General features: G+C 33.5%; 1 long non-coding RNA gene across 1 annotated transcript in view; it reads left to right on the forward strand.

Annotated features, from left to right (window-relative positions):
* The window catches only part of LOC110257009, a 60,910-nt gene extending 54,100 nt beyond the window's left edge, over positions 1-6,810 (forward strand). The window contains exon 3 of the long non-coding RNA XR_002339135.1: positions 6,682-6,810. This is a non-coding gene — a long non-coding RNA (uncharacterized LOC110257009). The remainder of the gene's footprint in view (positions 1-6,681) is intronic.

Below are 18,216 nucleotides of genomic sequence, written 5' to 3' on the forward strand. Positions count from 1 at the left end.
TGATTATTGTGATATATACACTGAGGTAACAGATGAGGAATTATAGTTTTCTTACTGGAAAGCTAATTTTCCCAAAATATCTATTTATTTCATAACCTACTTTTGTGTTTTAAATGTTTTGAATTTGAATATTTAGGAATATTACCACATTGGTAGTATAGTTTATTCCTAGAGATTTTTTTTCTGACTGCCAGAGAAGTAACAACCCTAATCACTACCTGAGGTCATAGAGCATATGCTCCATTCTGATTCACTCTTGCCAGATTCCTTTGGCAACTGGACGTAGAGTAGGTCAAGCTGTATAGGGGCTCCTGTGACTCTGTCTCTGGTAGAGTACCTTGATCATACACATATGTAGAGGGGAACAAAACACACCCAAATGAAAATCAAAGGAGATACATGATAACATTGGCAATGAATAAAATGGTATTAACTCACTGATTAACTAAAAGGAAGCTTCAACAATATTTTATTTGAGAAATATCTGCTTAATTTCAAAGTGAAAATATTTTGCCATCCTCATCTCATTTTTATAAGTATACCTGTTCATAGTTTGCCTGATTCCTTACTTGTGACAAAATGCAGGGGGAAAATAATCCCCTGACTTAAATGATATCACTACTTTTATCTGTCTCATAATCAAGAAATTCTGAACAGCTTGTAAACATTGTAAATTTGTTTGCTGATATTCAAAATTGTTTTTATTTCTTCAGAGGTGGTTAAAATTGTATAAAATTAGATGTGTTAACTATTAAGAATGTTTTCAGAAATTAGGATAATCAACTATTTCAGTTGAAATATAAGCAGATGGTCATTGAATGTTTTGTTCTAGTCTAAGCCATCCACTACCAATATTTTAGTATTTAATCTCTTTTTAATCAAAGCAGAGCTAAATCTAAATTATTCGCTCTAATTCTTTTTAAACCAGTACTTAATAAATGGCTTCTATAAATTCTGCAATTTAGATTTTAGTTATAATTATCAATGATTATCTTTTTTGTTGTAACAAAATTTGTAAAGTTTTTTGCAAAAAGATTCAAAAACACATTAAAAGCTTTTCAGAAAGTTATGCCTAGCACTTGGGACACTCATGTTAAAAAGTGACAAATTAATGTAATAGAACATAAACAAAATGACTAATAGTGGATAACCAAGTAGGAATTCATTGGCAGGGTGAATAAATTTAGTTACAGGAAATATTTTTGCCTCATTGATTTTCATAGCTCATTGAACAGTTATAATTGTTTATTTTGTATTACTTTGGATAGTGGTTGTGCCCTCAGGCTAGACTAGAATTATGGTCAGACCACCTTTACAAAGGAGAAGATCCAGATACAATGCAATATGCAGTAAAACTACATTTTTAGGTGTTTCTTTTCAGGATAGGTTTTAAAGGAAAAAAAAATAAAGATTTTTGAGAGGCCACAAGTTAGACTATCTAGCCCCACACATGTATCACGTATCTGGGGCATTATGACAATTAAATTAATGGTGGTTCCTTTCATCATTTTCATTAGTACATGATAGCACCTACTTAGAGATGGACTTTCTTTTTCTTTCTTTTTTTTTTTTTTTTTTTTTTTTTTTTTTGTCTTTTGAGGGCTGCGCCAGCAGCATATGGAGGTTCCCAGGCTAGGGGTCGAATTGGAGCTGTTGCTGCCAGCCTACTCCAGAGCCACAGTAATATCAGATCCGAGGTGCACCTGCAACCTACACCATAACTCACGGCAATGCCGGATCCTTATTTAACCCACTGAGTGAGGCCAGGGATCGAACCACAACCTCATGGTTCCTAGTAAGATTTGTTTCTGCTGCGCAACGACGGGAACTCCAAGTACATGTTTTAATTAACATTCATTTTGGGGCACAAATTTTCATGCATGCCCTAATTGGTGTCTCAAAGCAAAATTACCACCAGGTTGTTCCAAATTCTTTTTTTTTTTTTTTTTTTTTTGCGTGCAGAACCATTTTAAATTCTTTCATGAGAAAAAAAAAATATTGATCTCGTCTATTGGCAACTGCAATTTACTTCTGTGTATATTTAGTTAATACTTATGAATAAGTAGAATTGCTTGGCATATAGTTCATATCACCATTCTCTCTCTAGTTCTACTTTCAAAAGCAAATTTTCTCTGTTTAAACAAATTTATAGAACTTGTAATTTGGTCTTGGTCTTTTGTCAGAATCTTCAGTATTGTATTAGGTGAAATTCAAGATATGTTAAAAGTCTTAAAAATTATTTCATTGAGAGATTTACTTTCTTTTATTCTATATGCTTTATCTCTGTGTTTTAATATATTATATGTGTATTTTCATATAGACTTTGTTATTTTTGAGGTTCTAGTTCAGCAGTTATAAAGAGTTATGTCATGAAATAATTCCATAAAATACTATTATGAAATATAATTAAAATGATATTGATCTTATCTAAAAACTTGGCATTATTAATTTGTCTCAGGTTTTAATGATGGTACACATGAATGTCTCCACAAACAATTCTTTCTGAATGCTTCCCATGTTATATAACTCAATGCTTTCCCATTTTTGCTTTGACTATTGGTGTGGTCTAAATTTGTTGCTAAATGGAAGTAATTATTATGTTCTAGGTGATAGAAATTTTTTTGTCCGATTGAATGTATGTGAGAAATAAATCATGGGTAAACTAAAATAACTCACTCATGGAAAGAAGACTATAGAATTAAGTAGATGAATGATACAACCAACAATATAATGCATTCTGTTTACATGATTTATGGCATTTGAAGGAAAATTAGTATTTTGCAAAGGTATTGATCATGAAAAGGTTATTCATTTTGTTTTTCTCTCCTCTCTCTGACACAATGATGAAGTGTTACTCTTTTGCTACCTGAAACACAAGACTTTAAATATCCTAAATATCTACTAAATATCCTAAGGCAAGAGGACAATAAATTGCTTTTATGCTTCTTGAACCTAGTTAAATGGCAGATCCATATTTTTCATACAAAATATTCAGATATCTTTTTACAAAAATACTTTCATTAAATATTTATTTAATCTTAATTACCAGTTAAACTATCTAAAATAAAATAAAATAATTTCGAGAAAGGAAAGGCTAAAAAGTCAAAGTGAATCACCAGATACTTCTGATAATACTGTTTCAGTCTGATGTTTTTCATCTCATTTAAGCCATCTTTTATACATTATCAGCTTAATGATAACATCCTACTTTAGGATTATTTCAAAAAAGAAAAAATAGAGAGTAGGAAATAGTATTTCTCCAATATTTTTTCACTCTTAGTTATATCCTTAGATATAAACCATTTGAATTCATTTTCTCATGATTTAGCAAGTACAAGTCCATTATATCTTATAAAGGTAATAGGAGGAAGACATCAAATGAGAATATAAACATAGGGTTCTCCCTTTATCTGGCCTACAAATCTATATGAGTAGATAGAAACATATACACTTCATATAGCAGGAACAGTGGATTTTACTGCCTTCACCACTTCATCCATGTCACAGCACTTCTCTGAGCTTAGTTTCCTCATCTCTAGGTGGAAGTAGGACCTTGTGTCATTGAGCATTACAAAATCATGAGCTGATGTATACAATGTACTAGATCCGTAGTGTTCATGATTTAGAAATACTGTCTTTATCAAACCCATATTTTACATTTCCTACTTTTAGTATCAGTACAAAGGTGATACTCTTGTCCCAGTTGACAGGGATGAGGCTGGAGATTTCTCTTGAAGGGAAACAAAATAACATATCAAATTTAAAGCTTCATAAAATATTCTTTGAACCTAAGACTGGTATTGATAATAGAACAGAGTTTTTATGTAATTTTAGAGAAAATCCTACACAATCTGGCCTCCTTGGATGGGGTCAGTTTATTTCTGGGGAGAGGAAATTTTGCCTTTACAAGAACATTTCTCTGCCTTTGTGAATAATCAAAAGAACATCACATGCATATCCAACTGCTGTCTTATTTTAAGAAATAAATATCATGGGGATGCAAATCCTAATAGAATTGAATACCTGAGGTAGACATGAATGTGCTTCCCCCTCTGATGGACACTGAAATCTAAAGTAAATTTACCTTGAGTGAATTAAAATATTTGCTTGGAAGGGCTTCATTACAGCAATATTTTTAGAAATTCTAATTTGTTCTCATATTTTCTTGTCCTTGTTCCAGAAAGTCATCCAGTGCTCTTTGTCTGTCTTGTCTTGGGCAAGGATGTGCATATTTCAAAGAAAAAAACCTAGAAGTAACAAGAGACATTATCTTTCCTTAATTTTATTTTGCAAAGGTCTGAGATCCAGAGTGAATTTTGAGGGGAGGGGAATGAGAATAGGGATGACAGAAAAAGGAAAATGGTTATATCCTCTAGAATAGAATCAAGGTGGATAATGACGGTTCTACAAGTATTAAGAATTTAGTCCTCACTTGTTGAGAACATTCTGAAAATGATAATCTCAACCCCAGAAAGGAAGGAGCTTGTGTGCATCTAGAAAGGCTGCACTCCAGGCAGTGACCAGGGCTCCCAGGCTTGGCAGAGACATTTATTTTCGAGGGATAACACAGACATGAACAATGAGATTAGCTTCTGTGGTGATGTCTTACTGAAGTAGAGAAAGTTTCTCAGTTTTACAGGCACAAATGAATCTAGTTTCTAAGGGAAACTGGAAAATATGAGGAAGGTTATGATAAATACTGAGTAGTATGAGGTTAGGCATTAGATTTGTATTAATTTTATGGGACGTTACCTAGAAATAGATGTTTATGAATTATAATATCTAGCAGCCTATAAACTTAAAGGAAGAGTAACAGGAGTTTTCTGATTACATATACATTCTGATTGTGTTTGACTCTTTTGGCTAGCATGAGAGTTCATAAAGATGACATGTTATGGACATCCATCATAAGACTTCAGGCATGAATTGTGTCATATATGGACTTTTAGAATTTACAAATACAAAATATGGCTTATCATATCACATGCAAAAACAAAATCATCCTAGCTTTTATCTCTCGGGACTCATAGTTCTGATTTGGAGATCAAAGACCACAGAGTTCAAAAAAAGGATGCTATGACCTACCTCCTACTTCCTGGATTAAAAAGTTATCTATTGGCCGTGGATTAAAGAACATCACCCAAGTTTTGGCACTCTGTCTGAGTAGAATGATTTTTAACTCAACATTATAAAATGTCATTCACAACCCTGAGGTTCAGAATCTGAAAACACTCTGGCCAAGTTCCGAATAAAAGGAGTGTTAAAAATCTAAAAGTGTAAGTTAGGTAAAATAATTGACAAGCTAGAAGTTTTGAAAAACACTGGGGGGAAGTCCTGCCTTCTTTGGGAATTTTATGAAATAAGATTGAAGGTGTTTTAGAAATGCCCTTTTCTCTACATCCATGTGATGGCATAAGAGAGAAAGTCACCTAGAACTAATTGAGATAAGAGAGTGACCAATAAGAAAAAAGGACTTTTTCTCAAATAATATATAGCATAGGTCCATTGACAGCAGTGGAAGCAATGAAGCAATAGGCTTGAAGATTGGCACCACTGTCTTCTGAGATTTAATAATTTATTCCAGTTATAAGGGGAAAACCCACAAGGACTTCTGAAGCCTTAGAATTAGAAAGAAGGTATAACTGAGAGCTTGTGTTCTTTCCTATGGAGACTCTTATCCAATGCCTTTATTGTATTCCAAGTGTCAATCAATGTGACCTAGCAAATATGGACTTTATAAAAAAATAAAATAAAATACTATCTTGGTATTCAAAGTGTGGGTACAAATTTTAAAAAATTACTCAAAGGATAAGGGCATTGAACGCAAGTTATTTTCCAAATATTACATTAGAGATATTACAATAAAGGGAGAGATAATACTGAGAAGCAATTTAGATTATGCTACCTACTTGCAAGACAGCTTCCTTTGCTTGAGAAAACTGAAAATAAAGGCATTAGAAAAGTCAATGAGTTTTTTATATCTGCAATAAACAGATTTCACCAGGGCTGCTATTGAAGATTTCCAGAAAGTTGAATTGGCACCATCTATCTGGCTGCTCAGAGAACTCAATTAGCTGTCTCTAAATTATCCAGTGTCTAAGATCTGACTGCAGGCACCATAGAAACCACCCTCAATTGTGGCTGCTAAGAATGTATTTTGATAGTTAATTTTATGTGTCAACTTTACTGAGCCATGGTACCCAGCTATTTAGTCAGATATTATTCTGGAGGTTTCTGTGAAAGTGTTAGTGGATGAAATTAGCATTTAAATCAGTGGAGTTTGGGTAAAGTAGGCTACCCTCTATAAAGTAGGGGAACTTCTTCCAATCAGGTGATGGCCTGAATATAACAAAAGGCCAGCCTTCCCTGAACAAGAAGGAATTCTGCCAGCTGACAGGCTTGATAGTTGAATTGCAATATCAGCTCTCAGCTCTTCCCTAGGTCTCCAGCCTGCTGGCCAAACCTATGTATGTTGGACTTGCCAGTCTTCATAATTATGTAAGTCTCATTGTGAGAAGGAAGAGAAGGCTAAGGTTAAGTTTTAAATGGCATGATTATATGTTGAAGAAGTGTTCCAGACAAAGCCAGCCTGTAAAGACTGGGAGAAGTTTTGTGTTTGCTTACCTTTTTTTCTATTTCCCTTTCCCTTTATCTCTCTGCCTTTCTCTTTCTTCATTCAAGGAAATCTCACTCAAGATACTAGAAAGAACAAACTAAAGAAACCAAGGCTTCAGAAAACTACACTCAAAAAATAATATACATTTCAGCAGATTATGATCCCAACTTGTATCCATGAGGATGTAGGTTCAATCGCTGGCCTTGTTCAGTGGGCTAAGGACCCAGCATTTCTATGGCTGTGGCCAAAGAAAATGGCCAGCTCTGATTCACCCCAAGCCTGGGAATTTCCATATGCCACAGGTGCTGCCCTAAAAAGAAGAAAAAAATTATATACATTTTTAAAATATAGCTTAGAAAGTTACTAATTGAACAACCAACCTACAGAAATTAAAAAAATAAAGCCCAAACTGGAGGAGAGGCAATAATCTGATTTCCAGAGTTACCCGTTACCATGTTATGCTATTCAAAATATTCAACAAATACTATGAACGCAAAGAAACAAAAGAACTATGGCCCATTCACAGAAGAAATTAATAGAAACTTTCACCAATGAAGCACAATCTTTGGATTTAAGATACAAAATTTTAAATCAGTTGATTAAAATACATTGAAAAAGCTAAAGAAAAGTATAAACAAATCTCCAAAGAAAGCCAAGATAATGATGTATGTGCACATAGAGAATTCTGGAACTGACAGTTATGAAAATAAAACAAAAAATTCACTAGAGAATTTCAGTAACAGTTTTGAACAGAAATAAGAAATGATCATTGACACTGAGGATAGGTCAGGTGAAATTCTGAAAAGCAAAATGAATAAAGAGTGAAGGAAAATAAGCAGCACCTAAGAAAGTTATGGGATGCCATGTAGAATACCAACATATACCTAGTGAGAATCCCGAAAGAAGAGGAAAAATAAGTGAGCAGAGAATATTTGAAAAATAAGGGCTGAAAATTTCCCAAATTTGATTTTTAAAATCTCAAAAATCTACACATTCAAGAAGCTCAACAAATCCAAAGAGGGACAAATGCAAAAATGATGATTTTTTTACAAATTCCAACTGTGAAAATTACTACAATAAGATGCTTTTAAATGATCTTTTCGACAGTCGGTATGTTCTACCTCAGTGTAACTTTTCTTTTGATTTGAAATACACAGCTTTATTATTCATATGTGTTATATTTTGGATAAAATTCATTTAGATACTAGTATCTGTGATGTAGTCTAAGCTGCATCCAATATTTATATCAGCTGTCTGCATCTAAGATAGGATATCCAGATTTTGGAGTAATAGTGCCAAGTGACAGGATCAATCAAATGCCCTCCTTGATATTTCTTGATATATCACCATAACAGAATTTCTACCATGGGTTAAGAATCTGACTGCAGCAGGTCAGTTTGCTGCGGAGATGCAGGTTCTGTTCCTGTCCTGGCACAGTTGGGTTAAATGACCCTGCATTGCCATAGCTGAGGTGTAGGTGGCAGCTGTAGCTTGGATTCAGTCTCTGGCCCCAGGACTTCCATATGCTGTTGGTACAGCCATAAAATAAAAAGTAAAAAATAAATATGATCGTAAAACCAAAGAGGTTTCATAGAAATAGCATTATGTTTTGTCTATTATAACACATTGTATTACTGGGAACTGTGTGAAGTGACCAATCAAAATGATTTAATAGTGATTTTATTTTGTTTTGTTTTTCCACTCTTTTGGAAACTTCTAATAAACTTTTCATTATCTATTAAATTTGAAATAACAGTTTTCACTCAATATCTATGTAATAATTAAAAAATAAATTTTACTGCTTTGACTCCTTGAAGACTTATGCATATCCAACTTTCTTGAATCAGTCCAAAAGAAATGCTGAGAACAACTACAATGATTGGATCCTATAAAGACATGCCCTTAATTTGGCGATAAAATTAATTAGGCCTTGGACCAGTAGTACAGGAACTTGTCAGCCGATAATTATTATAATCCCAAGAAAAAGGATTGGACATGATACTGAAAGAGTGCAAGTGCAAGTGTGAACTGGCTAAGGGAAAGTGAAGTAACACTTTTTAGCCTCACAGATAAATGTTATACTTTGTCTCCTGTTCGATTTCTTAATTACATGGAGACATCTCCAAATGTAGGAAGGGTTCATAGGTGCAAGGCAGCTGAACAAAAGACATAATATGATCTAGTTTAACACTTTGGCTATCCAGTATGCCTTTATTATCAAATTTATGCTTTTACAGTAAATTTATTGACAACAATAAATTTTGTTGAGACGGGCCATCTCATCTTTTATGCAGCAGAGAACAGACACCCATGAACTACTAGTCAGTTTTCAGTGATCATGAAATGATCAGAAATAAAATCAACTGATCAATCATTGCTATCCACACTGATTATCAGCTGCATTAAACAAGCCAAATAAAAAATAAAGAACAAAATATAAAATGTAAAAGCAATAGAAAGGAAAAAAAAGAGTATTTAAGTATAATGAGGGAGTCAAGGAAATATTTTAACAGGTTCAAGGGAGAATTCAAAGAGACATAGAATAGGAATACATAAATGTAAAAATGGACATGGAACTAGATTTTTCATAGTCAAGGAAGTAAGTCTATTGAAACTCAACATCAGAAAGAACAGAATTTGTATAGAAAATAATTTGTCTATAAGAAACAGTGGGGAGTTCCCTTTGTGGCTCAGTGGTTAACAAGTCCGACTAGGAACCATGAGGTTGCAGATTCAATCCATGGCCTTGCTCAGTGGGTTAAGGATTCGGTGTTGCTGAGAGCTGTGGTGTAGGTTGCAGACACGGCTCAGATTCGGTGTTGCTGTGACTCCGGAGTAGGCTGGTGGCTTGGCGGCTACAGCTCCGATTCCACCCCTAACCTGGGAACCATCATATGCCGTGGAGCGGCCCAAGAAATGGCAAAAAAAAAAAAAAAAAAAAAAAAAAAAGTGGCATTGCTTCACTATCATTTGTTTGTTATGTACAGAATTGTAAAATAACTTCTGTAAAATAAGAATTATATAATTTGGGATGGTATGCTATAGACAATGCATAGTTCTGTATGAAACCTGAATTTTTTCCAAAATGAATTACTTGCAAAATATATGGTGATATTATAGCACTCTATTTCCCTATATATATTGTTTTTGCTTTTTTTAGGGCTCTGCCTGTGGCATATGGCGATTTCCAAACTAGGGGTCCAATTGGAGATATAGCTCCTGGCCTCCACCACAGCCACAGCAATGTAGGATCTGAGCTGCGTTTGAGACCTACACCATAGTTCACAGCAACACCAGATCCTTAAGCTACTGAGCGAGGCCAGGAACAGAACTCACAACCTCATGATTCCTAGTCGGGTTTGTTTCCGCTGCAACACAAAGGGAACTCCTATTTCCCAATTTTTGCATTTAATCTTTTAGTGATTGTTATCTATCTATCGAATTATCTGTTAGTTGATTTGTTTGTCTCTAAAAATATGTCATTCCTTGACCCTTTTTAAAGTGTATTTTTTCTAAAACATACGAGAATAACCCAAAAGTCAACTAGAACTACTTGACAGTTCCACCTCTACTGTATTATATTTAAATGCACTAAAATTGAATATTTTAAAATATTTCATTATGTCTTCTTTTTGCACGTAAGTTGAAACCTAATTGTCTAATATACTTTGGTTTTCTAAAAGCCTGAAAATAAACATTTTGTCAGAAACAGATGAAAAGTAATGTTCCCTACATCATCCAAAACTATTAAAGTTGAACAGCTTAATGATTTTTCTAAGTTTATAAAATGATTAAACATAACTGTTTTCATCATCTTGTTAGCTTTTAAAGTACTAGAAAAAGTCAAAATAAAAAGTTAGAGAAAAAAATGACATGTTAATTATATACTAATTTAAGCATAGAAGAGTTTTCAATCTGAAAAATTCTCATCAAAATAGTAAATTTTTATTTTATAACTTTGGAGATTTACATAAATGTATTCAATACATAACCCAGATGCTTGACTCTCTAGAATGTTTTTAAAACAATTATTAAATATTATATCTTTAGAATGGAAATGTGTAATTTACTTCTTTAAGTCTGGAGGCACTCTGATAATAGATACATATTTTTCTCATTTCAGATTAACATAATTTATTAGATACTAAATTGTATCACACTGATAGCTGAATTTTGGCATAGTGAATAACTTATTTTTCTAATGCGTTGTTTTTTAATGGCATCTGTAGAGAAACCTCTTGCAGTGTTAATAAAAGTAGTAGTTTCATCTATCTCAAAACAAGTAATTGAGAGGTCTTAATTTATCATGTAAAGAGACTTTTTTCTAACCTCTTTTTTTCAATCAACAGAAAACAATGGTACTGGACTTTAATGGACATAAAATGCCATACATTGTTGAGATTTTCATATTGGTTTGTCCTCTTGTTCTTCTTGCAAGTTCTTCCATTCTTTTCATTTGTTAGAAGAAAAACAGTCTAATTACACACTTTTGCTCTGGGATAGAAGTAAATGACAATAATAACTATTCAGGGACATTTATAATTTAAAACTGAATGGCCGCTTACATAAATAAGAGACTCCAATTTGTGGTACTTCAAGCTCTGGCGAAGGTTTGGGAGAAATTTTTCTGTTGTTCTGTAAGTCCTTCTACTTAACCAGATGTAAATTTCTTTCATAATATCTGGATGCCCTTATACCACCTATTCTTTTGCATTATGGTAGGCAAAATAAGATACTAATCAAATTAGAAAATATTATGGTTGGTGTTTTATTTTCACATACACTGAAGGATACTGATAAGGATTCTGCCTAGAGCCATCAGGGTAACTAGTTACTATGTCTCATCTACTACTCACTAGCTGCAAACATTTGGTATGTCAATCAACATATATTTCCTTGAGATAAAGCAGAAATTATACCAATACCACAGATGATTCTGAAGATCAAAGAGTACACTACAGTGTATTTCATGATTTTTTTGAAAACAATTAGTTGAAAAACATTGTTTTTAACAAATTACTGTATAAATTCCCAGAACTTAAGTAAATGTTTGCAGAGATGTTTCATTTCAGAGGTAGGAAAAGGTTTTCCATAAGTGCCAGAGAATAATATTTTAGACTTTGTAGACCACATGATGTCTGCTGCAGCTACTCTGATCTACTATTGTAGAATGAAAGCAACCATAGACAGTAAATGAATGAATAACTACGGCTGTGTTCCAATAAATTTTGTTTATGGACACTAAAATCTGAATATCATAGAAATTTCATTTATCATGGAATATTATTTTTGGAAAACTATCAAGTTATAATTATGTAGTAAAGCATTCTAAACATGCAAATCACACAAAAAACACAATTTGGGAGAGGGTCCTACTATTAGTCTAATTTGGTTTCTTCCTCTTTGTAAGCCCTAGAAAACTTCACAAGGAATAATTTGAAAGTCAATGATAGGAATTCCTGTTGCTGTGGTAATGAATGCCACTAGTATCCATGAGGACACGGGTTCAATCTCTGGCCTTGCTCAGTGGGTTAAGCATCCAGCATTGCTGTGAGCTGTGGTGTAGGTCAGAGATGTGTCTTGGATCCCTAGTGGCTGTGGCTGTGGTGTAGGCCAGCAGCAACAGCTCCAATTCAACCCTTAGCCTGGGAACTTCCATATGCCATGGGTGTGGCCCTAAAAAAAAAAAAAAGACTAAAAAAAAAAAGTAAGTCAATGATATAATTCATCTGAAAGAGTCACATAAATTGTAAAACCCTAGTCAATGCTTCATTAAATTATTATAAAAATATCATCCTGGAAGCTTATAATATCTGTTTGCTATAAAATAATCTTTGAATTAATTCCATAAACTTAAAGACTGTTAATTTCAGGTGATAAAATAGACTTTATTTTTCTGCTTATCATTAAAGATAACTAATACAATATATTAATTACACTAATATTAACAGATTTTAAATTGCTTCATGAGCTCAGTGAAAGAAAATACTGTGTCATATCCAGCTTCCTATTTCCATATCCTAAGAGAATACTAGGTTTTCAGTGGGTTAAAATATAAAAGTCAATTAAATTATGATAGCAATATATTGGAGTTTCCGTAGTGGCTCAGCGAAAACAAATCTGACCAGCATCCATGAGGATGCAGGTTCGATCCCTGGCCTTGCTCAGTGGGTTAAGAATCCAGCATTGCTGTGAGCTGTGGTGTAGGTTGCAGATGCAGCTCAGATCCCATGTTGCTGTGACTTGTAGGCCAGCAGCTACAGTTTTGATTCAACCCCTAGCCTGGGAACCTCCGTATACCATGGGTGTGGCCCTAAAAAGACAAAAGACCAAAAAAAAAAATATGATAGCAACATATTTACTTGAAATGGGGTTTAATTTATTATAGTATTATGGTTTGTCAATATGTCAAAACTGTGATTATATTTTTCAAAAATATAAGCACTTTAAAAGTAGATTATGCAGAAGTGGAAGGTGCTGAAACTCTATCCACTGTGGGTTTTTATCCTTTACATTTTTGTATGACCCTTGGTGGTCCACTGGACTTCATTTAGCTGTGGTAGTCCAGAAAAGTGGATAATGTCTAATATCTCTTTTCAATATAAATAGCAGTTATGGCATGAGATATTTAGCATAAGTGATTAGAAGTGAGTCTTTCTTGATTTAATGACAAACTGCAAACTGAATTTGCATTAATTAAATTCCTTAAAGCTTTGTCCTAATTCTAAATATTAGAGCAAATTTAAATTGTAAATATGAGTTCTCTGTATTTCTTAACTTTCTTTAATCTCTCAAATTTCTTTTATTTTTCATTCTAAATTGTATTTTCACCTTTGCAAAATCGATCTTTATTTCCCCTATACTAAATCACACACCATCCTCCTGAAATCAGGTTTTATGTAGAACAAAGAACTCAAAGTTACAGCCCATAAAGAGGTTAAGGATTGCATTAGTTAGGGTATATTTGCGGCTGCTCTGAACATTCCAAAACCACAATGACTTAATTGAGAAGTTTGTTTCTATCTCACATGACAATCTAGGTTGATAGGGTAGCTCTGCACTACAAATAGAACAAGGCTACTTCTACTTTTTGCTCTTCTGTCTTCATGATTCTCCTTTATTCACACAGTCCAAGATGGCTCATCTCACATCCACAGTGTAACCCATGGTAAGGAAAGAAGAGGAATTTGGGTAATCATGCCCTTTATTATAAATATATAAACTAGACATTACATATATCGCTCCTCCTGCTCCCATTGATTAGTAATTAGTCTCATTGTAGGTCTCACTTCAGAGAAGGCTGATTAGAATAGGCTTATTCTTAGCAGCCAAGTGCTTGCTCAACATTGAGGTTATATTAATCTATAGATGAAAGGAAGAATGGATATTTAGGGACAATAGGCTGGCTCTGTCACAAGTATATACAGGATTTGATGAAAAAAATTTTGTGTGAAGAGATAGGACAGACTTCAGAATAAAAGGAAAAGTTACCACCAAGGAAAATGAGGCAGGCAACTGTAATGCAAACATATATTCGGAAAAAAATTGGTAGAGTGCAATAAGATTTAAGTTATGGAGAATTCAGTAGCTCTCTGATTCTAAGAGTTATGTCACTGTCAACATATGTTTAGCCTTCCCTTGTTTTTTTTTTTTTTTTTTTTTTTTTTGAGCTCAGAGATTATGTATCAATATTACGTGTAATCTCATCATGAATTCAAACATATTTAAAATGAGAATGTAACATTGTGACAAAGAATACTTCTAGAGTTATACCCCAAACAAAATCTGTATCCCTCCCACCCAGCAAACATAACATTTAATGAGGTGGTATGAAGTGGGCTAGTTCCTACCAATCTTGACAATCCCACTGAGGCATCAGTGAGGCTAAACGGGGAGTTGAGCCTCTACCTCCATCTGTCATCCACGAAGTGGAATGAAGTGTTACTGTTAAAAAAAAAAAAAAACAAAACAAAACAAACAAAGAAAAAAACCTTACTCTGCTTTGATGATTTAACAAATGACATCATGCTATTTGATATTATAAAGTGATTATGATATTTTTCTTAACACTTACCTTATTACCCTGATTAACCTAGATTTTTACATTTAACTTTGTTAAGTTTCAGTCAGCGAACAGATCTAAATTTCTAAGTAAATCATGGCTTTTATAGACCTGAGAACCCAGTGCATGCTTCTACTGTACCTGGAATTGCCTTGTTGCATATAAAAATCTAATTCTGCAGTGAGCAGTCCTTGAAGATGAGTTCAGCTGTATTTGCAGATATGTTACTTGGATAAGAGTTTTAAGTGAAAATCTGGGGAGTTACACTTCAAAAACTCTTCCAATTCATTGCCTTCAGGCAGTAAGGGGCTTCTTTGACAATGGCATCAGACTGTTTTAGGCCATGTTTTTTACCTCAAATATTGGTCTTTCCTTACCATCTGTGAATATTTTTTTCCAGTTTATTTTTTTTTGCTATATTTGTTCTCACCTTCTTCAATTGAAGCATTTCATCTTCTAACAAATTTAGTTTTCAGAAAATAACAGAATAATTACTGTGACATGAGATAACTTAAAACTAATAACATAGGTTTAGCAAAAGAGTAAAATACATCAAGCTGAGAAAATCTTTGGGGGGCTGAATGCATACATATTTTATTAAAGAGTGATTATTAAAGTTCAGAATGATATCTAAGTTCCTGTGAGAACTTATTCAATAATGTCTTATTGAAAGTGTCCAATACTGAGCATTATTTTATTTATTTGGCTGATGTTTCCTGAAAGAGGAGCATGACTCATAGCTAATTGAGCACTGCATATTTCCTCAGTGAACAGAATTACACTTAATTTATAAATTCCATTTCCAGATAACAGCAACCCTTGAAGAGTTGCTGAGCTTTGAAATATTATGTGATGCCATGGGTGCAGCCCTTAAAAATAAAAAAAGAAAGAAAGAAAGAAAGAAAGAAAGAAAGAAAGAAAGAAAGAAAGAAAGAAAGAAAGAAAGAAAAGAAAGAGAGAGAGAAAGAAAGATTATGTGTCATAGCCCATGATCCAATAACATTGCAGTAGTTGATCTACCATGAAAAATACCTAAAATACCTCTCAAATTCTATTATAAACATGTTTGTTTATACTCGAAGTCTTTTTTATTTATACTTGCTTTGCTATAAAATATAATGTTTTGTCATTACATCGATCATGTATAATTTATAACATTTATTTTGAAATAAAGAATGAGGTTGTTTTCTACTCCTCAGTAGCACTTCCCCTGTCAGTTATCCTACATCCTTTACAAAAGAATTCATCATTCTCAGAATCACTATAAACCTCCTGCATATAACATGTTACATTTCCATATATACTAGAGTTTACCTCTTTTTAAAGGTCACGCTTACTGTATCTTTTAAGTGACTATTTTATGTAAGAATTGTGAAAATTCTGAGAATTTACCCTACTTAGCTATAACAAATTAGCTTGCTGCAATTTCATGGATGCTGGCAGAAGACACAGGTGTCCTGGGATGGAGACAAGGACTCTGTTGCTCATTATGCTGCAAGCAGCCTGCACTCCATGTTTTTGACAGATCTCCTTGACAGCATGTCCTAAGGGAAAGTAGAGGAGAGCCCAGATAGATGTTGTGCATAAAGTTAGTTTGCATCACAGATGAGAAGCTCCAAGCTTAGGGAATTATGAATCTTTTCTAAATGACTCAAAGAAGACATTTTCTTTATTGTACTGGACAGTAAACAAATATGACCTGTTCTCCACAGGTAGTCACTATCTCAATCTTTCAAAGCTGTTTCTTGTACAAACATCCTTGAAAATATAGCCCCCCGAAAAATAAATGCTACTTACTATATTGCAAGATGTGCATAAGTGCAATAAATTCATGGAGGACAAACTACCAACATTAATATATATAGGTAAATAACTTGTGCACAAATTTTGGTGTAAAAGTTTTGTCATTAACCACACTTTGAACATTTTAAATTACTTTTTTCATTACTTTGCCCAGCTCAATCTCTTAGATCTAGGTAGACAAATCCTCTGATGTACTTATATCCTTGCTTTCTATTTTAAAAATTTATACAGTTTTAAAATCTATACAGCTAATTTTGTTTGTCTTTTCCAGTTAGAGTTACCATAATTTTTAAAAAAGGTTTTAAGCACTGTATTGCTAATAATCATTAATTTATGTTCTTCACTTTCATGAGAGTATTATTGGATTTTCATCATTAAACATAATTGCTGCTTGGTAATACATAGGTGAAAATACACAAACATACATATACACATATTCCTTTATCAGATAGAATGTTCAGCTCTATTCATTACATACTAAGATTTCCACTGGGTTCATGGCTAAAGTTGAGAGTGCTCCTTTCCAGAATTCTCAGAGACCTGCTTTTTTTCTTTTTGACAGAAGTAAATCTAAGGGAATTTCTTACCTCCAAATAAGTAATTCTTTATTACAGAAAATATTTCTAAACTCTCCTTATAATGTCCAAAAAGATTATGAAATATAATGAAAGGTTAGGTTATAAAGTTATAAAGTTAGGTTATAAAGTTTTTTAAACATATTCTTTTATTTCTAAAATATTTGCTGATAGTCTGCTATGTGTCTTGAAGTCATTTACACTCTCATGCTTCCCTTTAGCTCTACCCCACCCATATCTCAGTTTTATTAGTCATTATTTTATAATGGCACTGCCTATGGCATTTCATGTTTTTGCATAATCATAAGTGACAAAAATGTTTAATTCCATCAAGTAAATTCATACTTATCAGCAGTCATCTCAGATTTTTTCTTTAAATTTTCTATTTTTATTCCTTATCCTATCTCAATTCAGTTGCTAAATTAAGTTTATTTTATCCTCAGGAATAGTTTATATGTATGTTCATATTTGAGAATGTCTGTCTATTGCTTTTATATTTAAATGAAAACCTGACTGGGAAAAATGTTCTTGAGACCACAGTTTTGCTTTATATTTAGGAAATCTAGGAGTTCCCGTCATGGCGCAGTGGTTGACGAATCTGACTAGGAACCATGAGGTTGCGGGTTCGGTCCCTGCCCTTGCTCAGTGGGTTAAGGAACCAGCGTTGCCGTGAGTTGTGGTGTAGGTTGCAGACGCGGCTCAGATCCTGCGTTGCTGTGGCTCTGGCGTAGTCTGGCGGCTACAGCTCCGATTCAACCCTAGCCTGGGAACCTCCATATGCCACCGGAGCAGCCCAAGAAAAGGCAAAAAGACAAAAAAAAAAAACCCAAAAAACAAACTCTATAGGTTCCATTTTTAATTGAAATATAGTTTATGTAAAATATTATGTTGGATTCAGGTATATTACACAATGATTTGACATTGTATACATTATGAAATAATCACCACAATAAGTCTAGTAACTATCCGTCCCCTTAAAAGCTGTTATAATATCCTTATTTTGTATATTCCATCTCAATGGCTTATTTATTATATAACTGTAGGTTTATACCACTTAATCCCTTAGCATATTTTGTCCACCTTGCAAGACCCCTCCCTCTGGCAAATACCTGCTTGGAGTCAGTTTTCATTTTGTTTTGCTTTTGTCTTTTTTTTTTTTA

The sequence above is a fragment of the Sus scrofa genome, chromosome 1, assembly GCF_000003025.6.
Source record: "Sus scrofa isolate TJ Tabasco breed Duroc chromosome 1, Sscrofa11.1, whole genome shotgun sequence".
Classification (NCBI taxonomy): Eukaryota; Metazoa; Chordata; class Mammalia; order Artiodactyla; family Suidae; genus Sus; species Sus scrofa.